Source organism: Anabrus simplex, chromosome 2 (genome assembly GCF_040414725.1).
Source record: "Anabrus simplex isolate iqAnaSimp1 chromosome 2, ASM4041472v1, whole genome shotgun sequence".
NCBI lineage: Eukaryota > Metazoa > Arthropoda > Insecta > Orthoptera > Tettigoniidae > Anabrus > Anabrus simplex.
Genome location: NC_090266.1, coordinates 898,198,963 through 898,225,022, shown reverse-complemented (window position 1 = coordinate 898,225,022; position 26,060 = coordinate 898,198,963).

Here is a 26,060-nt window from a genome sequence, read left to right as displayed (position 1 = left end):
GCTGCCGACAGTGGGATTCGAACCCGCTATTTCCCGGATGCGAGCTCAGAGCTCTGCGCTCATAACCGCACGGCCAACTCGCCCGGTATTATTACTATTATTATTATTATTATTACTATTATTACTATTATTATTATTATTATTATTATTATTATTATTATTATTATTATTATTGTTTTATTCACAATATTTCACAATTTTACAGTTGATATTCAGTACCTCTTCAGTAGCAGATACAAGGAAAATACACTGTATATACTGAAAACTTGAACTTACCGTTCCATCGTTGGTCGTCTGCCTCGGCTGCTTCAGTAGAGCAATATCGTACTCTTGGTCTTGGGGTCGTTGCCAGTTTTTTCTGTCACTTCATCGAACAAACGATAGGGTTCAGAGGAGACCATAGCTACTTCAAATGAAGAGCACAAATGTGCTTACTAAAATATTTATTCTATCTAAATTACGATAATTTATTTATTCAATAGGCAGGAAAAGTTAATTAAAATTTTCGCAACATGTTATAATGGAGTCACAATGCATAACGTGAGTGGTAAAATTATATTGAAATTGTTTATAATTGTCTTCCAAAGGATGAAAACGCAATGCAAAATTCGTGGACAGCAAAAACCAGAAAAAGAATAGAAAACCTGAAAATCGGGCACCATTGATCCAAACGATAACTGAGAGGTAATCCACACGATCCGTGGACAATCTAATCATCAACAAGTAGAATTCCAGATTTTAATTTGATTAAGTTTATCCATGAGTCGACTATCCTATCGGATATTGGAACATCCCCGGAAGGTGGATTCGCTTTAATTTTTATAGCTGAATATACTAGTATCTTATTTTTCCTTAATCGTCCCAAATTGACTATCAGTTGCTTTGGATAGGATGCGAAATATTACTTGAAAGCATGGCGTTCATTACAAGTTAACAGCAATTGTCACAACCAAAATTAAATAAAACTATGTATTGTCATTTCATGACACCCTTAAGATACAGAGGAATCCCGATGCTGAAACATGTATCACCCCAAACAGACGTTTAGAAGTAATCAACAACACTTAATCCAATGGGATCTTAAGTTACATTGTTCTGAAGGAACTAAACTGCGAAATGCAGGAAAACATTAATTCATTATCCATTTAGAAGAAATGCTAAACATTGAAGTTGAAGAAAAGTGATAAATCGCTTGAAAATGTTCTTACTAAACCAACGTTCAGGTTATGAAACAGTTACGTCGTTAAATTCGTTAAAATACAAGTCGACAATATAAAATAAATAACAGGAAATCTTTCCAATTTTCTATAACGACTACAAGTACAAATCGGTCTACCTACACTTGTCCCATTAAACCAAACTACAAGTGATCGGTGGATCAACGTCTCACATAAATATTGTGAATAACGATAAATGAAAATAAAATATTTTAACAGCCAACGAACCGAAACCGAATTCGTAGTATAAATCCTACATAAGTCAACTAATTATCGACACACGGCACTATCATAATATACCGGACACCTGAACAATAAATCTAAAAGTTAAAAAAATGAACAAAATTTCATCGAACTTGAACACGGGTAGCTAAGTGGTAGGGATCAGTCTCCATTTGCTGGGTTTCCACTTGGGATAACACATTCACACCGCTACTGATGCAGCGCTATTATGGGTGCAATTTCCAGCTAGCAAGGATTATGCCGAAACATGGCCTAAATATCACCTGCTAATATCTTCCACACTCGTATCCACTACTGCAAACACTAATATCGTTCAAGTCGATTCGCAATAAGCCTAACCTATGACTTGCCTATGAATAGACGGCGTCCTAAACCTGTCGTTGAGTCAACGTTACTGTGTATACTCATTCTTAAGTTATATAATACACGCAGCATCCTAAATATTTCATTGAGCCAACGTTATTGTATCTACACGTCATTCATATTGCCAGGCGAAATCGATACATTAACACAATCTCCGGATATTTAAATGTGATCCCCGTTGAAGCTCTTAACGCATAAAGTTAAATTCGCAACGAAATGAACTCGAATCTGGAAATATTTATGTCTCTATTTCCTGCGATAGAGCGTGAAATCGAAATAAAATGACATGTCCGCATAGTTTAATGTATTTCTTAATACAATCTAAGTACACGCGGTGAAGTTCGCTAAATAACAATGAACCCGACTCTAGTTTGATATTACGTAATATCACTGAAAATAATAATTACTACCATCACGATATTCACGCCATAACTCGAGTGTGAGGTTCTGACTGAACTACCATGTCAACACTCCAAACAGATTTCAGCATGAACTGTCCAGTGAAGTAACTTCTTATCAACCTAAGCAAGCTTAACACTCATTATAACGAAATTTATTTTTGTACCTGCCATGTTTCCAGTCACCGACATTTACGTCTCGTAAAGATTCAGAATAGAGTTCAGTTTACAATAATTAATTATTATCCTGACCGTGTGTCGGAATGTATTTTGTTCGTGAGGTCGGCTATCATAAAATGCACGTCGCAGGTACCAAAATAGAACCATCACTGCCGTTACCTGCGGTCTTACATAAAATAATAATCCTGAGAGAACATCAACTTGTACTTAAAATAGGAGTAACAACGCGCTCATTTATATTTGACAACCCTTACATTCTTGAATCGTTCTCTTATACAGCCTGTATCGGAAATATTACACCTCAACCTATACACCATGTCACAAAAATTCCTCTCCGTCGAACTACAGGGCTTCTTATCTTCGGCGTCCTGCTTATTTTACATCACTCATAAAATATAGGCTTACTCTGCCTTTAACATTTTCCTAGTTATTCTCATAATATGTCATTTCTATTACAATCCATTTTCTTCTTGCTTGAAGCTTTTTTTAAATACAAGCAATCCCATGACCAAACAACTTTTATAATGATCTCACAATCAACTTCTCGAAATTTTTCCGGACCTCAGTAACAAAATAGCATGCCGTGATTTTCTGTAACACAAATACTCGGTGTCACAAAATTTAGAAAAACTAACTTTAACATACTTCACTGGATTTCGATATAAACCGCAAATCTCGTTAATCTAACTGCTGAACTTTATCGTTATCATCGTTATAAATTTCACCGTCTCGGACATTATTTCATTGGTTTCCATTGCAACATTTAACTTCACTTTTATTTTTTATAGAAATTTAAACACAGAGTAAAGTCACCCGCGCTGACAAAAATAACAGACAATTCGCCTCCACACTGGAATAACGACAAGACACATCATCGTCGTCGCAACACCTAATTTTACACACGCCCCATATACAAAGCGATGTTATGATTTATTATTTAATTTAAAGGGACAAGCATTTACATCTCTAACTACAGAAACATAATATTTAAATTATGCAGACCTGTAATTGCACCATTGGCGTGGCATTATGTCGGCTTCATTCTACGCCCTCCACCTCTGGACTTAGCCCTTCATAATTGCAGGGCACATACTTCGCTTAAGCTTAAATACACTGATTCTGCACTCGCCTTGACGCAACACACACTGATTTTTAATAAAGATAACCATAAATATTATTCTGTACACATATGCAACAGTTAAATCGCCCTGCTTTGTGTCGAGAATTCAACTAATGTAGTTTGCGTAAATCCGCAAATCCTTCCTTTCCAGATGTTCCACAGATGGGACTGACCGTGAGGCACAAGCTTATCTCCGCCAGACTACAACAGTCCTCCCTAACCGATTATCAAAATAACATCGTCCGCAATAATTCACAAGAGCTATCTATGAATCTGTAGTCTCCCTACGCAGGAGTTCAGGAATCCTACAGTTATTTAACTTATGATTTTATTCCCCGACCGAGATGGATGTCATAAATATCGGTACAATGTTTCCATAGCTGATTTGCTTTCGTTCAGCATTTACCACTTGGTAAAATATTCATCCCTCAAGTCAACTGGCTTTAGAGATTCTACAAGTGTATTTCGCACTCTTTTAAGTCTTCTTAATGTTGCGCGACATAGGTTCACCCACTCGGACAATTGAATGATGACTGACTCTCTTGGTCGGGGAGAGGGTATTTAACCCTTCTCTATGGACTCTCTGCTTGGTGTTATGTACTGTTGAGCAATAATTATATTTGATGACCACTGGACCGATTTCTTCGAGACTCACCCCAGAGATTCCATCTATTTTTCCAGTCACGGCGGTGTCGTTTGCTGATTTTTCCTGTTCTTTTAACGGGCGCTATTAATTAATTTCGTGCAGGAGGGTCCCCACGCATTTTGCCTGTATGTACCCTACTCTGCTGGTATGGATGCCAAATTCTCTCCGAGCATAATTAAATTCATTTCCAACCTGTGGACTTTAGATTCATCAAATATTTCCCAACATTCTTAATTAATAATTTCTTTCTTAACGACAGTACCGAACTCTCTCGCAATGAGGGTTATATTCCACAATGTTCCAACCTCGTTCGATGTTTGGTGGGTCGCATCCGGCTGTAAGTTGTCATGCCACTGGACACAGGATGAACTTGCAATAAAAATATGGATGCACTTCATCCTGTAGTTCCAATTTCAGCAAGGTAAAATTATGGGTTCAATACATATGTTTTATAAACATATTTAAATGCAAAGTATTTAAAACAACTACTACTCATTCTTGTGGTGAAGTCATATGGAGGACATTCCATCTCCAATATCTTCCGAACGATGTGACAGGTGCCGCCTGTATAACTGTTTTCTGAAGTTCCAAGAAGCTGAGGGGTGCAGATTGCGAAATTGTTTGGATGTTGTGCAGTGTATTGCAGTGCATGAAAATTGGCACTAGGGTAATTTTATTGGCTCTCCAAATTTGTTTAATTTCTACCGACAAATCAGTATACTAGGATACGTTGTGTTGTCTGTATTTTGTGGGAACTAGGGCATGCAATATCTATGGCGTAGGAGGTTTCGTTGGTCATATCAAGTAGAATGATATCCGGTCTCTTTCATGTTATTGTCTTGTCAATGATGCTTCTATCCCAAGAAAGTTTACAGAACTCATTTTCAAGGGGTGACGGCGTGTGCTCCCAGTAAGGTGCTGAGTAGGCCTACTCAGTGAGTTGGATTGATGAGCCAATTTTGATGGATAATGTTTGCCACTTGAGCATTTTATAGCCTATCTGCAGTCCGCGTTTGCCAGTAATCGGCAACCGGAAGTGATGTGTCGCATTGTCTCGCTGGATGAACAGCATCAATGACGGTTTTGTCCTGCAGAATATAGTTTCTGTAGTTATTAGTTGCAATAACTTGGTACTGAATTGAAAACATGAAGTCCCCAGTCTCCGTATACACTTTTTAGTGTTGTAACCGTACAACAGGGTTACAGATTCCATTCATTATTTATTATTATTATTATTATTATTATTATTATTATTATTATTATTAACCCGATTCATTTGATTTTTTATATTCTGTTTCTCATCATTTAGACTGTAATAATTAGGTATCACGTAATTTATTGTATTTCATCATAGGTTAAGTGAATATGTTTGTAATTATTCTGTATTGTAGTAAGTGAGATTTGTTGGTTTCATATTGTCATGCTGTGGCTTGTAACTTTGGCTAGATGAGCTGGCATAGTATTTTGCAATCGAGGCTATGTTTAACTGGGAATGTTGTGTACAAGGAGATTTCCCGGTGACTCATTCGGTACAGTCATTCTCGGACCGCTTGGGTAAGCTTAGACGACACATGACTGATGACATCAGTGCGTGGACACGTGATTGCGACCAAGTGTCAGTATTCGCCAGCTACTGTATGTGGAAGTGGAAGGGATGAACAGGAGTGGGGAGATGAGTCGTCATCGCGAGGTTATATAAAGTCAAGGCGACGGTGGGGAGAGGTATTCTGTTCTTACTCAGTTCATAAGCAGTTGATATCGTGCAGATCATATGTAACAGTCAGATGTATCAAATGGAAGAAGTGGTCTTAGTGTGATGGTCAGAGCTAAGAGTTGTGTTTGAAGAGGTAATCATCGAGGAAGTCTACAAGTGGTGCTTGTATCCGAGCAGAGACGGGTACTATGCTGATAAAGAAACATCATCTTCTTGTGAGGATGGACTTCACAAGATGTTTCAATAATATTTTCCAATTATTTAAAATATATTGAGTGGACGTAATTACATTGGAGCTCCCTACACGCGTACATGGTATGTAGGCCAACTCCTTGTGACATAAGAAGATTACAGCAGACGGCTCCCGACTTCAGCTCACAGGTTTTCCCAAGAATTTCAAGTTCAACAGCGGTGTATGCAGACAACAGGTAATTAAAGCATCAGACATGTTATGCATTCATAACATGAAGAAGAGTGTAATCAGCGGCGATATCACATCTCACTTCAAGTTCATGCCAATAGCTTTTTTTGTTTAGATTAAATTTTCCTTTTCTTTGTACCGCAAATCTCACAATATATTTCTTTTGTTAAATTAAAAGACGTAAATGATTGTTCATTGTGACGTAAATTTAGTCATAAACTCAGTTTTATTTTTAATTATAATAAGAGATTCCAGTTCCATGTACAATCCTCAATTGTGGAAATGCAACAGTAATTTAATATTGTCCTGATCCATATCCCTGTATATTGCCAGATATGTGAGTTTATCACCTCACGCCTTGAGATAATTGATATAAGAGGTATGCTCTACCGAATTTTGTTGTTTTTCTTAAAAAAGCAACTGGCGCTCAAACAAATGTTATGTATATTGTGTGAAGGAGATGTAAGTATAAGAGTAGTGGTTGGAGTAGCCACAACGTGTCGCCAGCAACGTGGGACTCGAAAGGTTCAGAAAAAGTGTTTCTGAATGGCAATATATATGGATCAGTTCTTTTAATGAGTACGCACATGTTAAATTCACCGAGTAATGTTAGGAAGGTCATTTTGTTGAAGTTTGTATTTAAGGGGTAATGTCAGAGGAATTGCAAGGGGAAATAGCTTTGAGATCGCGAAAAATTAGTAGGAAACCGAAGATGGACAAGGATAGCAATATGCAGTCAGGTGATGAGGCTGAGGTTATTGTGTCCAAGGAAATCCAAGGTGGTAACATAAATAGGAAGTTGGTGACTAAGGTGGGACCTGCTGAAAGTCAGAAAATAGTAGAAACTGAGGAAAACGCTGTCACGCAAGATCAAAGTAAAGGGGTGATTGACCTGGGTTTATTTAATTTGCTGATGTCCAAAATGACTGAGCAGAATAATATCATTAGTGAGAAAATTGAATCTCAGAATAATATTATGAGTGAAAAAATTGAAACGGTCATTAGTGAGAAAATTGAATCTCAGAATAATATTATGAGTGAAAAAATTGAAACGGTCATTAGTGAGAAAATTGAATCTCAGAATAATATTATGAGTGAGAAAATTGAAACGGTCATTAGTGAGAAAATTGAATCTCAGAATAATATTATGAGTGAGAAAATTGAAGCGGTCATTAGTGAAAAAATTGAAGCTCAGAGTAATGCCATAAATAGTATTAATAAGAAGATTGATGATGTTAGTAATAAGATAGATCATAAGGTGTTAGAAATAAGTAAGCAAATTAATAATTTAGAAAGTAAGGTAAATAGGGAGTGTAGTGACATCAGAGCTGAGATGGAATTGGGTCGGAGCAATCTCCATACGGAAATAGAGCAAATTAGTGAGACATGCATCAAACAGATTGATGAATTAGGCGCCAAGATCGAGTCTAATAAAGGAGAAATCAATGAGTTAGTAGAAGAAAGGTTTGAAAAGATAACCAATACAGTGGGGCAAGAAACTAGGAAATGTATTAGTAGGGTAGAACAGGTGGAAAGAAAACTTGGAGAAGTAGGTGATCTAGAGAGTGAACAAAAATCATTATCACAGAAGGTGAGAGAATCGGAAGAAAAATTACAGGAGAAGTTAAGAAAAATTGAAGAAAAGGCTGAGGAAACATTGGAAGAAAAATTTCTGAGTTGCCAGAGAGTACTCCAGAAAGAAGTGCGTGATAGTAGAAATGTACGCGAAATAATTGTAAATAATGGTTTAATCACTAGAGATCATGACTTACCTAAGTTTTCTGGGAAAGAATTTAACCCGATGGAATTTATGAGAGTAGTAGAGAAGAAATTTGCTGTTCAATTAAGAGACAATATTATTAGCTGGGAAACTGTATTGGAGATCTTATCTAATGCTTTCGTAGGAGAGACTAAGTCTTGGTTTCAAGTATATAAAAGCTCGATGTCTAGTCTAACAGAATTTAAGGAGAAATTCATGGCTAAATTTTGGAGTGAAGGTGTTCAGAGTAGAGAGAGAGAGAGAGTAATGTTTGGCAGGTATAATTCTAACGAGGGTGTTAGAATGACTGAATACTTTTTGGCTCATGTTTTGGTGTGGAGAAATTTAGAATGTATTGGACCTGAGGCTGATATAGTTAGACTTATGGCTAAGCACTATACCGATAGAATAAGAGAAGCGGTTTGTATGCAAAGAGTGGAGACTATTAAGGAAATGGAGATTTTGTTGGAAAGTTTTGATGCTTTAAGTAGTAGCTTGAATAATAGTAGGACACTAAATAGGAATGTAGAAGGAAGGGGTAACCAATCTAATAATCAGGACAGGCCTATGAATAATCGTAACTACAGAAGAGAATATCAGGAGAGACCTAATAATAATTTCCAAAGGGAGAGAAATTATCAAAATAGTTCGGAAAATTTCAGGACTGGGAGGCGTGATTATGGTAATCAACCAGAAGCTGGGAGGCGGGAGAATACAGGCCATAATAATAATAATAATGACGCTAGAGGAAATAGGCAACAGGGGAGGCCGACTGAGGTGTGTAACCAACAAGTCGTAACCGAACCAAGTACTTTAAACGCGCAACGGACTGTATAAACAGGTCACTGAGACAGTCCGTAAATGGTGAGTTCACGTATAAGGTAGATAAGTATGATAATGTCGACCAGCCTATAGTTGTAAGTGAACATGATTGTGACCTAAGTAGCAATAATTCAAATGTTTTAAGTGACGACTTAATCGTAGACAATAAATTTTATAAGTGTAATTTAAATTTAGATATAAGGCAAGATTTGTTAAGTGATCTTATATTATGTAATGAGGATAATTTAAGTAGTGTTACTGTTACACCGACGATTGAACTGCTGATATGGGGCAGAAAAGTTAAGATTTTGTTGGACTCTGGTAGTGAGAAGTCATGTGTAAATTCCAAGCTGTATGAGGAAGTTTTAAGAGAGAAGTGTGAGGTAGCGGAAATTCCAGTGAGGAATACGTTCATCGTAACAGCTGTTGGAAACAAGTCTCAAAGAGTGAATAAACAAATAGCTGTCCCCATTAGCATAAGTGGAGAATGTATTTTCCAACCATGCTTAGTAGTGCCTAATTTAGTTTATGCCGTTATTTTAGGTACCGACTGGTTAACGTGTCACAAGGCTAAATTAAATTTTGATCTGTGTAATGTCAATCTTATTTGGGGAAAGAGTAGCAGGGAAGTCAGTTTACCATATGATGTTTTGTCAGAAATTAGTGCGAATAAAGTGTGTTCTAGTACGGAAGGATCTTGTGAAATTCCTAATATTAGGAAAAATATAGATGTCTGCCATGTGTCCATACAGAGAGATTCTAGAGATGAATTGTATGAGACAGTAGAGAAATGTAATTTAGCGGAAAGTCAGAAGGACGAATTGTGTGAATTATTGATATCACATAGTGATGTTTTTAGCGATCGGCCTGGTAGAACACATCTTTACGAACACAAATTTAATGTTATTGATAACTCAACTTTTGTAGGACCGAAATATCCCATTCCGTTAAAATACGCTAGCGCGGTTGAAGAGCAGATTGACATTATGCTAGATTATAATATAATTGAACCATCATGTAGTCCTAATTTAAATCCACTTGTTATTATACCTAAGAAGGATAACACGGTAAGATTGTGCATTGATGGCAGATTAATGAATATGAGGATAGAAGCCGATCAGCAAAGGGCGGAGACGGTAGAGGAACTTATTCAACGTTTTGAAGGTAGAAAATGGTTTTCTACTTTTGATTTGTCGTCATCTTTCTGGCAGATTCCACTTAGAGAAAGTGACCGTCCACTTACGGCCTTTGCATACAAGAATTGCTTGTATCAGTTCGCCAGAGTGCCCTTCGGGACCCGTACTTCTTCTGCAGCATTAGTTAGAGCCATGAATAAAGTATTAGGGAGAGATACGGATAGTTTTGTGACCATGTACATCGATGACATTGTTATAGCATCCCACACGTTTGACGAACACATGAAACACTTACAGATTGTTCTACAGAAAATCAGGGAAGGGGGATTTACATTAAAACTGAGTAAATCGACATTGTGTTCACAACAGATCACATTTTTGGGACACACTGTATCTGAACAGGGGGTTAAACCGGAACAGACGAGATTAGACAAGATAAACAACACTCCTACTCCACGTAATGTTAAGCAATTGAAATCTTTTCTGGGAATGTGTAATTACTTTCGACGTTTTGTGGGTAAATATTCTGCGCTGTTAGAGCCGTTTCGTGAGCTATTGAAAGGAGGTGCGAAGTGGAAGTGGAGGAAAGAACATGATGAGGCTTTCCAGAAGTTGAAGGATGGATTTAATGAAGCAGTTATGTTGAGATATCCTATGTCAGATCGTGAATTTATTCTCATGACTGATGGTTCAGAGAAGGGAGTTGCTGGATGTTTATGTCAGAGAGATGATAACGGCAATTTAGGCATAGTTTCCTTGGCAAGTCGTGGGCTCAGTATGGCAGAAAAGAGATATACGATCACTGAGATTGAATTTCTTGTAATCATGTATTCATTAAGTAAGTTTAGAATGTATGTTTTAGGTAATAAATTCGAGATATGGACTGACCATCAGGCTTTGGTATTCTTAAATACTTATAAATTAACTAGTAATCGTATGACTCGTTGGATTTTAGCCATAAGTGAATATGATTTTAAGATACGTCATATTAAAGGGAAAGATAATGTTATGGCTGACTTTCTCAGCAGGTATCTCCCTAAGGAGGAAAATACTGTCTCTTTAGAGGTGAAAGAAGGTATTTTGATTTGTGTTGGCTCGATGACTGATAATACGGCAGAAAGAGATAGACTTCGTTATCTGTTGTCCGAGCAGGAAAGAGAAGAAGAGTTGGCGGGACTGTTGACCTCGCTTAGAGATAAGGAACCAGGTACTGTTCTAGTGAACGGTAAATTTACGTATAAGTTATGTAATGGTTTTCTCACTCGGAAATGTTATTCTGGGAAGTTCAATGTATGTGTACCTAAAGCCCTGCAAGAGGATATGATTTGGTTTTATCATAAGGAGCTGGGTCATTTTGGAGCAAATAAGGTCTTATATGCTATTCAGGGTAACTTTGTGTGGAGGAATATGGGAAGGCACGTGAGGAAAATACTCGCTACGTGTGATCTCTGCCAACGCTCTAAGCACCCGACTAGACTTCTAGAGGGGCCCAGGCAGGCTGTTATTGTTGACAGACCCGGGAAGCTTATTAGTGTTGATCTGTTTGGACCGTTAGTTAAATCCAGATATGGTTACCAATTTGTTTTTGTCTTGATTGATGCCTTCAGCAAATATGTCAAGATGTACCCATTGAGGAAAGCTACAGGGAGGGGTTGTCTCAAACAGGTCGTGGACAGATATATTCCTGAGTTCGGATGTCCCCTCAGAATATTATCTGATCATGGCAGCCAGTTTATTTCGAAGATCTGGAATACCAAACTAAATGAACTGGGGATCAAAACTATATTTTCATCGGTACGTTGCCCGCAGAGCAATATGGTTGAAAGAACGATGCGTGAAATAGGACGTATATTTAGGGCATATGTGCATGATAAACACAACTCGTGGTTTTCACAGTTGAGTAATGTCGAACGTTGGTGTAATATCACGTTGCACGAGTCCACTGGATTTACGCCCTATGAAATTCATCACGGCAGGAAGCCTACTGATGAAATTGCGAGTATGTTAGGCTTGGACTTGGGAGAGGAGAAAACTAAGGATTTTTATATCCAGCTGGCTAGGGAGAATTTAAAGAAAGCAGGAGATAAACGTATTCGCCAGCAGAAAAAGACTAAATTGGATGAATTTGAACTTGGTGACAAGGTTTTACTCAGAGTGCCACTTCCGTCATCAGCAGAAGCTGGTAAATTTTCTAAGTTTTTCTTGTTATATCAGGGATACTTCACCGTAGTGAAACGGATTGGGAAATGTGCTTATTCATTAGAAGACAAGGAAGGAAATATCGTAGGCACATACAATATAAGAAATCTTAAGAAATATATCATGTGAGTTTGTTGATTAATTTTCATTACTATGTTAATTCACCATATTTTATGAAGCTGGCATTGCGAACAGGACTTCAGTGAAATTAGCGTGTGTTGTGATAATAAGTGAAGCACGGCAGTGCAATAAACTCCAGTGCTTGGAGACTGTGTATATAATGATATGTCTTCGAGAATTACTTTTGAACACTCAATGAACGTTTGAAACGACAGAAGTGAGAAAGAAATGTAATCTATATGTAAATAATACTGTATAATCAAAGTGAAAATGATAATTGATAAATGTTTTATATGTGTAACAACGAACATCCAGATGGATGATACTATGTACCAAATTTGTAAAGGGCATTTTTATACATGTATCTATGGTGTACTCGATTTCAGGTGATTGTGTAGATATTTCATGAATCAATCGATTCATTTAATCGATTATTTCATGAGGGAGGCGTTCTGTAACCGTACAACAGGGTTACAGATTCCATTCATTATTTATTATTATTATTATTATTATTATTATTATTATTATTATTAACCCGATTCATTTGATTTTTTATATTCTGTTTCTCATCATTTAGACTGTAATAATTAGGTATCACGTAATTTATTGTATTTCATCATAGGTTAAGTGAATATGTTTGTAATTATTCTGTATTGTAGTAAGTGAGATTTGTTGGTTTCATATTGTCATGCTGTGGCTTGTAACTTTGGCTAGATGAGCTGGCATAGTATTTTGCAATCGAGGCTATGTTTAACTGGGAATGTTGTGTACAAGGAGATTTCCCGGTGACTCATTCGGTACAGTCATTCTCGGACCGCTTGGGTAAGCTTAGACGACACATGACTGATGACATCAGTGCGTGGACACGTGATTGCGACCAAGTGTCAGTATTCGCCAGCTACTGTATGTGGAAGTGGAAGGGATGAACAGGAGTGGGGAGATGAGTCGTCATCGCGAGGTTATATAAAGTCAAGGCGACGGTGGGGAGAGGTATTCTGTTCTTACTCAGTTCATAAGCAGTTGATATCGTGCAGATCATATGTAACAGTCAGATGTATCAAATGGAAGAAGTGGTCTTAGTGTGATGGTCAGAGCTAAGAGTTGTGTTTGAAGAGGTAATCATCGAGGAAGTCTACAAGTGGTGCTTGTATCCGAGCAGAGACGGGTACTATGCTGATAAAGAAACATCATCTTCTTGTGAGGATGGACTTCACAAGATGTTTCAATAATATTTTCCAATTATTTAAAATATATTGAGTGGACGTAATTACATTGGAGCTCCCTACACGCGTACATGGTATGTAGGCCAACTCCTTGTGACATAAGAAGATTACAGCAGACGGCTCCCGACTTCAGCTCACAGGTTTTCCCAAGAATTTCAAGTTCAACAGCGGTGTATGCAGACAACAGGTAATTAAAGCATCAGACATGTTATGCATTCATAACATGAAGAAGAGTGTAATCAGCGGCGATATCACATCTCACTTCAAGTTCATGCCAATAGCTTTTTTTGTTTAGATTAAATTTTCCTTTTCTTTGTACCGCAAATCTCACAATATATTTCTTTTGTTAAATTAAAAGACGTAAATGATTGTTCATTGTGACGTAAATTTAGTCATAAACTCAGTTTTATTTTTAATTATAATAAGAGATTCCAGTTCCATGTACAATCCTCAATTGTGGAAATGCAACAGTAATTTAATATTGTCCTGATCCATATCCCTGTATATTGCCAGATATGTGAGTTTATCACCTCACGCCTTGAGATAATTGATATAAGAGGTATGCTCTACCGAATTTTGTTGTTTTTCTTAAAAAAGCAACTGGCGCTCAAACAAATGTTATGTATATTGTGTGAAGGAGATGTAAGTATAAGAGTAGTGGTTGGAGTAGCCACAGTGTATCAAGAAAGCGTGGGATGTTATTTGTCGATGCATAGCTGATCCAGCTCATTAGGGGTACAGCCTGCGCAGAGTCTCCTGTTTCCGTTGCGATATTATCTGTTCTGTAGTGGGAGTTTCAGGTGAGGAGTTCTCTGGTGTACTACGATTCAGCGGAGTTAAATTCTTCTCTGCGACCACTACAAAATTGAAATCTCCTTTTTTCTATAGAAATTAGATCTCAGTGATACAATCTATGAGCTGCCTAATTTTTTCACGTTTGAAAATCCTCGACCCCAGTAAAGAACAGGGCAAAGTGTGCATGTGGTTTCTAGTTCGCAATAAATTTCTTTTTGTTTCACCTGTAGATGTTGCAGATCAGTTTTGGTCTACTGGATAATGCCAAAAGTATGTTAGAACTCGCATAGCCAAAGTATGATTTACCGGCCTGTGAGCATTGAATGTAGGATCTTACGCATTCGTTGAAAGTCAACTATGACGATAATTTGTTTGCTTTTGTTTGTTTAATCGACTGATTGATTAATTGATTGATTTCCTCCTCCTCTTTCATATTATTATTATTATTATTATTATTATTATTATTATTATTATTATTATTATTATTATTATTATTATTATTGACTATCTCTCGAATCTATCTTGAACAGATCGGCCATGTAGATGGTTCAGGTAAATTGAGAAAAGTACACTCATTTTGCTTTTGAGCCGGCATTGGTATGATTCCTTCAGTGAAACGTATACTTATTCCGCTCTCCTCTTACATGCTATAACTGGCAGTGTCTGACGACGGACGTCTCCGCGAATAGCATCGTCACATCCGCTATAATCACGACCGTATTTGTTTTGCCCCTCAGCGTCTAGTTCATGCTTCTACCGCCTTCCTGTTTTCCATGGTGCCCTCATTGTATACAATAAAATTGTATTCCCGCATAACATGAACACTTCCATTGTTTCTTGAGACCGAACACACGAACGTTTCCACTCGGTCGGAATCAACAGGAATAATTTAGAACACAAGAGCTAGAATACTAATATGGACCAGTGGGTCGAGTACCGGTAAGCATCACAATATCGACGATGCGCGAGCAATACCTCGTATCCTTCTATGCTCTTCCGATCTGTTATCCTCCTTAAGACTGGTCACACCTCCCAGCCACACACGGATATGCAGTCCATCAGAACAACGTTCATTGTTTCTTTTTCCTGTGCTAATGTGTAAAGAAAAATGAACCTTCAGTGCATTATACTATAGCAGTGCGTAAATACTTCATGAACATACACATTGTTGGAGTACGGTACGATAAGTTCCCTTTACATATTAGCATACGAAAATGAACGCAACGAACATTTTTCTAATGGCATACTTATCCGTGTGTGGCTGGGAGGCGTGATCAGTGTTAAGAAAAATAGTAGATAGAAAGAACATTGTGGGATACGAGGTATTGTTCGCACACCTTTGACATGTTTTATTCTCAGAGATGAGTAACTCGGACGGTAGATGACTGGTCTTCCGAGTCCAACTTGGCAGATTCCATCCTGGCTCAGTCTGGCGGTATTTAAAGGTGCTCAAGTACGTCAGCCTCGTGTAGGTAGATTTACTGGCAAGCAGAAGAACTCCTGCGAGACAAAATTCTGAAACCTCGGCGTCTCTGCAAACCGTAAAAGTAGTTAGTGGGAGGTGCAAACAAATAACATTAATGTATGATCCAGAATATAAGTAAGATAAAAGAGAACGTTATCTAATGTCTCAGCTTTTAGCTAGTATTCAAACAGGCTGTTCCACTTAGCGAGGTAACTCCACTAGGAATCGTGCCATGCAGACGTCTGTTCACAACCTGCTTTCCAAAATAGCGGAATTAACACTTTATTTCGAATGCGTTTTTTGAGACTGTTTTGATTGTATTACCATAAATTGCAAAACCATTCATTTCCAGTAATGTGTCAGTGAAACGTGGGCAATGAATTGCGTTCCTTTTGAAGCTACTGCTGTTATCCCATTGTTTTATTTTATTATATTGTTAGGCAATTGAAAAGTCTACGAAACATGCATTCGACACATAAAATCTTTATTTCATCTAAATAACTTCTAGAAAATCATGAAAATTGCATTAAATTAGAATAGAACTTCAGTTTTAATGGACACAATTATCCATAATAGTATAATTTATTTGCAATCGATCGATTGTATTTGTGACAAATGATATGAACACATGTCTGAAATACGACTTCGTTGTTGTGAAAACCAGAAGCAACAAGCACATTCTCCAATGACGACATTGTTAATCTTTGTTAAAGGAACATTGAAACTCGCACTCTTCCCAGCGATGACGTGAACATGCCATACAAAATAATATGGAAAACTCGATTAAAATGCTTCATAAAAATAGAATCAAATTTCCTGATTCTCGATCTATTATTAAAATCCAAATGTCACCCAGATAATGGAGCTACGGTTTATGTGTAAGTGTGTACTTTCGGAAAACATGTCAATGAATACTGAAATATGGGGATAGATTTGTACAAGTAAGTTCCTAAACCACAAATATGGCACCACCACGGTATATTCTTGAGATGAGTGCTGAGAAACGAGTTTCAGGATGGATGCTGTCACCACTGGGATTCGAAACATTTAACATGTCGTGCTCCGTTCAGGTTTCGCCCGCAGTTCTTGAAATGGTCAACAATACGCCTTCCAGAGGGATAAACTTCATTTTCACCCGGTATTAATTCATTTTCGAATATCAGTGTATATTAAGTATCTCTAGTGAAAGTTTTTTAAGGCGCAGCACCTTTACAGACAGGCCGATATACTGTATGTATTTGGGGACATGCAATGAAGTGAATTAGACACAATTTGTAGCACATTTTTCACCGTTTTTGTGAGATTATTACATTTTGCCACTTATTTCAGTCTTCAGCACCTTTTACCCCCAATTTATCTGCGTATTTAAAAGATTATTTTAAAAAAAAATTCTCTTCTTGAACAGATTTCTAAAACTTTGTTTAATAAGTAGTCAACAAGAGTCAATAAATACATGTTAAAATATAATTTATGGAATCCACCAGTAATTCATAACCCAGCAAGGATGGCCAATCTGCAGCTATGAAAAAAATTAAAATTTATAAAAATGTTCCTGCAGCTGTTTAAACCAAGTTCTGTTAGTACTGGTATGAATTCAACGGTTCCACCTATCGACTGCATACTCTCTTGCTGATCGTGTTAGTGTTTTACCAGTCCGACCCTGAGTGCATTTTTCACAACACAAAATCATGCCGAAGGTTAAGAAGAAGTTGTGATTCAGAGTTTGGAAGAAGTTGATGAATGTTAGGGAGAGCCTTGGTGGATTTGCTTAGGACAAATTTGAATTAAATTTGAAGAACAGTACAGATGTGGAAACCTTTGCTTCATTGACTGAACTTCCCTTGTGAGTGCTGACAAGATATACTCCATTGGTTTCTGTAGGTGTCGAGCGGAGTTTCTCAATACATAAGGATTTATTCAGCTCTAAACCCCAGCGACTTACTGTCAAAAACATTGAAATGTTGTGCGAATTCCAATATAACAAGTTTATTAATTATTAGAATCCAGTAAATGGGATAATAATAACTTCGTGTGGCTATTTCTCCCGTCTCCGATGAGGGTGGGCGGCATCTGCCGTATGTAGGTAATTGTATGTTATTGTAGTGGAGGATAGTGTTATGTGTTGTGTGTGAATTGCAGGGATGTTGGGGACAGCACAAACACCCAGACCCCGAGCCACTTTAATTAACCAATGAAGGTTAAAATCCCCAACCCGGCCGGGAATCGAACCCGGGACCCTCTGAACCGAAGGCCAGTACGCTGACCATTCAGCCAACGTGTCGGACAGTAAATGGGATAAGGAAAGATCATGTAACTGGTTTAAACCTCAATAACGTGATTTCATCAACACTTTTTTGCACCATTTTATATGTATTTTCAGAACGTCACCCTCCCCACCCACTTTTCTGACTATACTTTCCCTAGCTGTCACACTACTTGAACAGGTTATTACGATATCAGTAACCGAGCTCGAGAGCTGCAGTCGCTTAAGTGCGGCCAGTATCTAGTATTCGGGAGATAATGGGTTCGAATCCCACTGTCGGCAGTCCTGGAGATGATTTTCCGTGGTTTCCCATTTTCACACCAGGCAAATGCTGGGGCTGTACCATAATTAAAGTCACGGGCGCTTCCTTCCCAATACTAGCCCTATCGTGACACATCGTCGCCGTAAAACCTATCTGTGTCGGTGCGACGTAAAGCCAATAGCAAAAAAAAAAAAAAAAAAAACCTATATCAGTACACCTTCTATGTGTGTGTGTGTTCCACGGTTATAATTTTAAATTCGTGTCCTCGTACCCTGCCCAGTCACACCCCCAATGGAGGTGAGCTCCATGTAGCTTTTTATCCACATTTCAGGTCTCCTCCCATTCTTAAATCTCTGTTAGTACCGGGAATCAAACCCGTGCCTCAGAGGATGTCAGATAATGGTGCTAACAGTTACGCTACGGAGGCGGCGAAGGGTTTAATGGATAGTCCACTCTCATAGCTGGGTCTTTATGCGAGCTTCATCTTCCGAGGTTCTTCTTGTTTCGATTAAATCTATGTCATGCGTGAATTTCAGTGCTTAAATCCTGTGAGGGATATAATAATCTCGAGATTTCACATTTTTTATCGTTATTACGTGGTTTACAGTATAGTTACTTCAATGGGACACTGTACGAGGAGACGTACAGAAAATACCTGCCTAATATCGTTAAACGAAGAAGAAAAATATACAAAAATTAAGCAGCAATTATTGAGAAGAGAAGGCATATCAATAGGAAAATGTAATCCTAATTATACTGTATGTACTACAGTATATTTTGCCCAGATCCATTTCTGATTAAACGTAATATTTACAGTTCACTGTGTCTTGTTGTATGTGCCAGAACAAATTCGTTACTTTCATTGATATGCCTCAGTCTTAATCTTGGATTTGACAATATGAAAGTGACTGAAGTATGGGTGATGCCTGTAAACACATTCTTCATGAGCCAGTTCCAATGACGAAAGGTGTGAAAGTGCTTCTCATAGGGGTCGGTCAGTGTGCGCATTTCAGTATAATAATTTCGTGTGGCTATTTCTAGCCGAGTGCAGCCCTTGTAAGGCAGACCCTCCGATGAGGGTGGGAGGCATCTGCCATATGTAGGTAACTGCGTGTTATTGTGGTGGAGGATAGTGTTATGTGTGGTGTGTGAGTTGCAGGGATGTTGGAGACTGCACAAACACCCAGCCCCCGGGCCATTGGAATTAACCAATGAAGGTTAAAATCCCCGACCCGGCCGGGAATCGAACCCGGGACCCTCTGAACCGAAGGCCAGTACGCTGACCATTCAGCCAACGAGTCGGACCGCATTTCAGTAACCGTGGCAGACTGATATGTAATTGCATCCTCTGGCTCGGTGAGGAAAGTAACGGAAAACCTAGTCTGTTTATGACAGGTGATGGAGAAGTTGTTAAGAATGTAACCAGCCTTCGGGCTGAGGATTCGGCATACGTCTATACTATGTATAGTATTTCCATTCAAGACCATGGTTGGCCTGTTGTACTTAAATCAATAATCACCACCGCCATTTGCATTCAAGAACTACATGTTTTCTTCATGTACGACCTACAAGTGCGGTACTGGGCAAGGAAATGTGAAGTCAGATTATTTTCCTGTCTCATACGCTGCCCCCCCCCCCCCTGAAAATACAACCCGAAGTAAACAGGATTCTAATCAAGAATTCTTTTCTTCCACTTGAATGGCTAGACGACTGCACCACCACTCCCATCAAGAATCATTGGTACATGTTGTCAGTTAACTCGGAGAAAACCGAACACGTGGTTGCGTGGTATGGCTCACGTAGCTGTCAGCATGCATTCCGGAGATAGTGGGTTCGAAACCCAGTGTTGGTAGCCCTGAATACGATTTTCTGTGGTTTCCCATGTTCACACGAACCAAATGCTGGGGCTGTACCTTAATCAAGGCCACGATTGATTCCTTCCTACTCCTAGCCCTTTCCTCTCCCATCGTCGCCATATCACCTGTATGTGTCGGTGCGACGTAAAGTAAATTGTAATAAGTAAATAAAACTTGGAGAAAAGTAGTTTTTCTTATTCTTGAAATGTTGCAGCATATATTAATTGCAGAAAGGCGCTACAAACATTCCACTTGTTCATTTTCTGTACGTAGTAGAGCAAGGTAATGAAAAGTCGTAAGGCCTTTTAGTGCCGGGATATCCCAAGACGGGTTCGGCTCGCCAGGTGCAGGTCTTTCTTTTTAACTCCCTTAGGCGACCTGCGCGTCCTGATGAGAATGAAAGGATGATGAAGACAACACATACACCCAGCCCCCGTGCCAGTAGAATTAACCAATTAAGGTTAAAATCCCCAACCCGGCCGGGAATCGAACCCGAGACCCTCTGAACCGAAGGCCAGTACGCTGACCATTCAGCCAACGAGTCGGACGTAGAGCAAGGTATAGGCCTACCACACGTCTGGCAGAATCAAGGAGTTATATCGTTCAGTTATTAGGATTTTGATTAAGAGTGTTGGACGTGACTATCCCGTGTGCTGATTTCTCCTGACGTTTCCAGGCACTCTCCACTAAAGTGCTACCCCATATACATATCTTCATTATAGACTGTAATGTCTTCCAGCGTTCGGTCGGCAAACCACTGTTAATTTAACAAACGCCCCAGCAATCATCTATTTGTAACCAACTCTATCACCTCATTCAGTTCCATACCTCTAACCCTTGAATGTCCGACTCCTTGGCTGAATGGTCAGCGTAGAGGCCTTTAGTTCAGAGGGACACTGGTTCGATTCCCGACCGGGTCGGAAATTTTAACCTTGATTGGTTAATTCCAATGGCCCGGGGACTGGGTGTTTATGCTGTACCGAACATCCCTGCAACTCAAACACCACACGTAACACTATCCTGCACCACAACAACACGCAGTTACCTACACATGGCAAATGCCGCTCATCCTCAGCGCAGGGTCTGGCTTACAAGGCTGCACTCGGCTAGAAACAGCCACACGAAATTATTACAGTATTATTATGATCTATAAATCATTAGAAACCGAGTTTAACCATCGTCGTCTTGTTCTCTCTCCACTTCTCTTAACCTCCATGACCGAATCCATTATCTTCCTAGGTAAATCTATCCTCCTTCATTTGCCTCACATGACCCCATCACCGAAGCCAGTTCATGCTACCTATCACTCTCACTCCTTTCGTGTCTGACACTTCTATCTTATTAATAAGATATCATGAGTCCACCCAGCTTTCACTCCCGTAAGTATAACTTGGTCTGGAAAGCAGATCTGTGTAAAGATAATTTCGTCCGGCAGTTGAATGGAGGAGTACTTCAATTCATATCCCTGGATATCTTTAACCACTCCAGGTTCCAATTATTTCGTTGCTTATATTACAGTAAAACGCCATGAAATACAGGTTGTCAGGGAGTGCATATTCCCTAAAGCACACGAGGATATGGTCAAAATACACCTCTTCCTTCTTCTTCTTCTTCTTCTTCTTCTTCTTCTTCTTCTAATGATCTTTCCCATAACCTGGCGAGGTGGTGGGTGCAGACTGCTTCCCACAAGTTGACTTGGCTCTGTTTCACAGCCGGATGTTCTTTCTGGCGCCAACAGTATACGGAGGCATGTATTCACTGTTGCGCGCTTCTAGTGTCGTGTCATGTGTGTAAATAAGGAAACGTTCATTGAGACTAACATAAACACCTAATCCCCGAGCCAGACGAATAAACCAGGCACGGCTAAAATCCTCTGCCCGGTATTGAACGCGAAAGCCTCTGAACCGAAGACCGTGGCAACCGGAGACAACAATGAAAAACGTTTGGAAACTAGTGTAGGCTCTAGTACTCTAGCAAGGTTAACTAATGATTCTGCCTGGGATTTCGCTAGACAATTCAGAATATACAGAAGGATACTATCTTAGCAATTACTTCTTGAAAATATGAAAAATATCTGAAAAAAAACTCCATGGAGAAAGCTACTCTCAACACCGGAATTCGAATATAGAATTTCCGAACTGTCGAGCAATTCAGTCTTCTCGTTTCACGTCGAAATTTTTAAGTTGAAGATGTTGGCAGATAATACTATAGCTCTTTCTAAATCCTCAGGGATTACTTATTTATGTGGTGTATGTATGTATGTATGTATGTATGCATGTATGTATGTGTGTATGTATGTATGTATGTTGGGTATTCAGCCCGAAGGCTGGTTGGATCCTCAACAGGTTCACCATTAGCTGTAGATGGCCTAGGTGTCACTGAAGAGGCGTACTAGGGAAATGAGGAGTGAGGTAGTTTCCCGTTGCTTTCCTCACCGAGCCAGAAGTTGCTATTGCACATCAGTCTGCCAAGCCCACTGAAATGCCTGCACCAACCGACCCTATGAACGACATTTTCACACCATTCAGAGCAGGGACTGGCTGCATAAGGAATGGCATTACTAGCGACACTCATACCTTAGCTACTTTCATATTGTCAATGCCAAGGAAGAGACTGAGACGGGCAATGAAAGTAACAATTTTATTCTAGTACATACCAGAAGACATAGCGCACTGTAAACACTACATCTTGCCAGCAAAGGCATATTTATGTGGTATCTCAAAATAATATTTTCGTGCTCTTCAAAATTCGGTATGTATTTCTTTTCATTTTTTACATTTTATAGAATTTTTGAACATTAAGCGCTCTTTTCTTATTTGCTGTTTGAAACAGCTTATGAATCTTTCATATCTGCTCGATGAGGCGAGTACTTTCTCGAACTATCTGCTACTAATCAGTCAGAACATATCATTGTCGAGTGGCTTTAATTTTCTTTTCATCATTCGAGTATTGAACACCCGTTCGTACTTACAGAACTTCGTTGTAAGCTAACTGCTTTCATAACCGAAGCAGATTAATAAAATGCGCTGGCTAGGAGCATTTTCAATTACTACTATCAATAAACAGAGTTTAATTTAGTTTGAATTAACGCTCGGATGTTGTAACAGTGTAGCTTCATATTGCAATGGTTTGATATAAGCGTCATGTGTTCTCAAGAGCACATCAATATTTATCTTGAAGGATGACACTTATTACTGCCATTCAAAGTAATTACGTTTCTCTCTGAGTTACGACGAACACTGACCAGAGTAAACATCTACTGTATGAGTTCAGCAGTTGCGTATCTCTGTGTGCGTACATGTGCAAAACACATCACACTGAGTGCGTCTTCCAGAGCCTTTATTGCTGCAGCCTCAACATCCTTCTGCAATCAGCAAAGACCCCTTTAAAATCCTTCAGAGCAGAACTGGAAGCCGTAGCGGCACTTCTCAATTCAATCTGGCTCCGAGGACCCTGGCTTATTGATGTGACGCGTTGGTCAGTGGTGTCGTCTCACTAACTATATCCTCTGTACCGGAACAAGAAGCAGCCAACGCTTCCGGTCTGGGCTGGCGAATAAGCAACCAATTTTCCTCCTCACCGAATTGGACATCTGTACGATAGCTGGTCGAATCCTCTTCTTCCTTCGCTCGCCCCCGCTAGGGAGCCATCGAGTGGACAGGTCAAGTACTTGGTTGTCCATCAAATGCATTCAGGCAAACCTCTTCAGTCCAGGCTGGAATTATGAGGACAAATCCCTTCCCAATCTAACTTGGGCTCGACAAACAAAAGCGAGTAGATTTCAGCAATTAAATCGGACGAAGCTTTTCGCAAACACCGTGGTCTGAGAGTCAGCTGAGAGAGATGTATGTATACTTGAATTTTAAGAATCCTTCCATTATTTTCACAACAGGAAAAGTCCAATTTATTGTTGGGTTAGTAGACTAGTTTAACTATTCTTGCTAATGAAGAATTGAATAATCCATCCCATTATAACTTCCTCGAGCTCTTGTACAATGGTGATCCCGTAGGAGAACTGACTTACTAATTTAATTATTTCCATTGACGACACGACTTAAATAAAGGGAAGCATACGGATGAACAGCAGTGCAAATACAGTGAATGATCACTACGTGTTTTTATCGATCCCTGCCTGTTATAAGACCTTCCCTGGGAATAAATATAACAATATAAGGTCTAAAAGATTCTAATAAGTATCTCGTAAAACATAGGCCTATTAATTATATTTGTATCACTTAACTGGTTAAAATATATAAATACCAACCAGAGTTGCACAACACACTGAAAGACAAGAATATGTGATTCCGGAGACAGATGAAATTGAATTCTATCATCAGCGGGCTTTGACATGATTATCCAACCAAATCCTGGTATTAAACTTTCTCAAGCCTACACCATTATTCCTCCCACTCCTAGCCTCTGAATTAACTACGAATACAGGAACTAAATAGGACACAAAATCAGACGTAATTCGGGTGTAATAAGTAGATAGGTAAGCTGAGCACGGTAGTGTGAGACCTTAATAATAATAATAATAATAATAATAATAATAATTGTACCGGAGTTACACAAACCCCGTTCATTTAAAGTCAGCGCCTTTTATAAGGCCATCTGCAATACGCACAGTAAACTTTCATGCAGAAGAAGTTTCTAATTTTATCACCAGGCGTCTCTACCGTCGATTTATGTGCCCCATCTGGTGGAAAGATGAGCAATTCATTTTCAAAGAATTTTTTAGTTTCTAAGTTTGCAAAATTGTAATATTTGTGGATTCATTTCTGTGTTCTTAGGTTACTAGCACTGCTATCCCTTCCTTTTTCATGTTAATTTTCCACCAAACAAAAAATTCGGTATTTAAATCTGTAACCAATCAAAATCGTGGGTGTGTACAGGGCTTCGGCCCAGAGCGTTCTGGAACCTTCCTCTCCGCTATAAAGCTGGGACATTTTTGGGCCATGTTATCTTTCGATCGCTCTAGTCAGGAGGTTTAGAGTGTGTTAGTAGAGGAGGCAGGGGTTAAGCCTTGCCCATCTCCAGAAGACCCACCAGCTCAAGGTAATGACAGACATCTTTTAATCATGTAATAGTCTCAGAAATCCAACCTGAGGGGAAGGTTTCAAAATTCTTTCTTAATATAGAACTCAGTCTTTCAATGTTTTTCAAACAAGCCTAAGGACCTTAGTCTATCTTAGGGAATAAAGATTGTGAACCCTCTTTTAATTCCCACTCAAATTTTTTTTGCTGTGACTATGATTTCGCAAACTTTAACATTTATCTCTTCTTTTTGAAGTTAAATTTCTTCTCCATCTAGTCCCTTCCGTGGTATAGGCTTAGCTTCTGTAACTTCGGGCCATAAGCCCACTTAGGGTTTTAAGAATTTTCAAGTGAATTTCAAAAGAGTGCAAGTGTTCGCCTCCTAACATTTTGATTACGGCCAATAACATTAACCTCTTCTTTTTCACCTAGAACATGAAGAATGGGCACTTTTTGTCCCTGTTAAAGTTAACTGTTCTTATTTAATTTCCTATTTAAATATAACTTAGGCTGTTGAGCGAGTAAGACAGTGAAAACTGTTTATATTTCACCTAATGTAAAACTGAGATTGTGCCTTGGAGAAGCCAGATTAGAATATGTTTTGGAGAACCGTCTCCTAGAATGGTAATTGTGTGGAGCAAACACGTTCTTTTGAAGATTTGTAACTTTGGAGCTTCAAGCTCACTCTCTAATTTATTATGCACCTAATTATTTTAGGGTTGTCAAATCATTCTTGTTACTAGAGCTTACGAGCTTACCTTTGTCTATTCAAGTGTTATTTGGAACATTTTTCATCTAAGTTTCATTTAGAAAAAAGAGGAAAG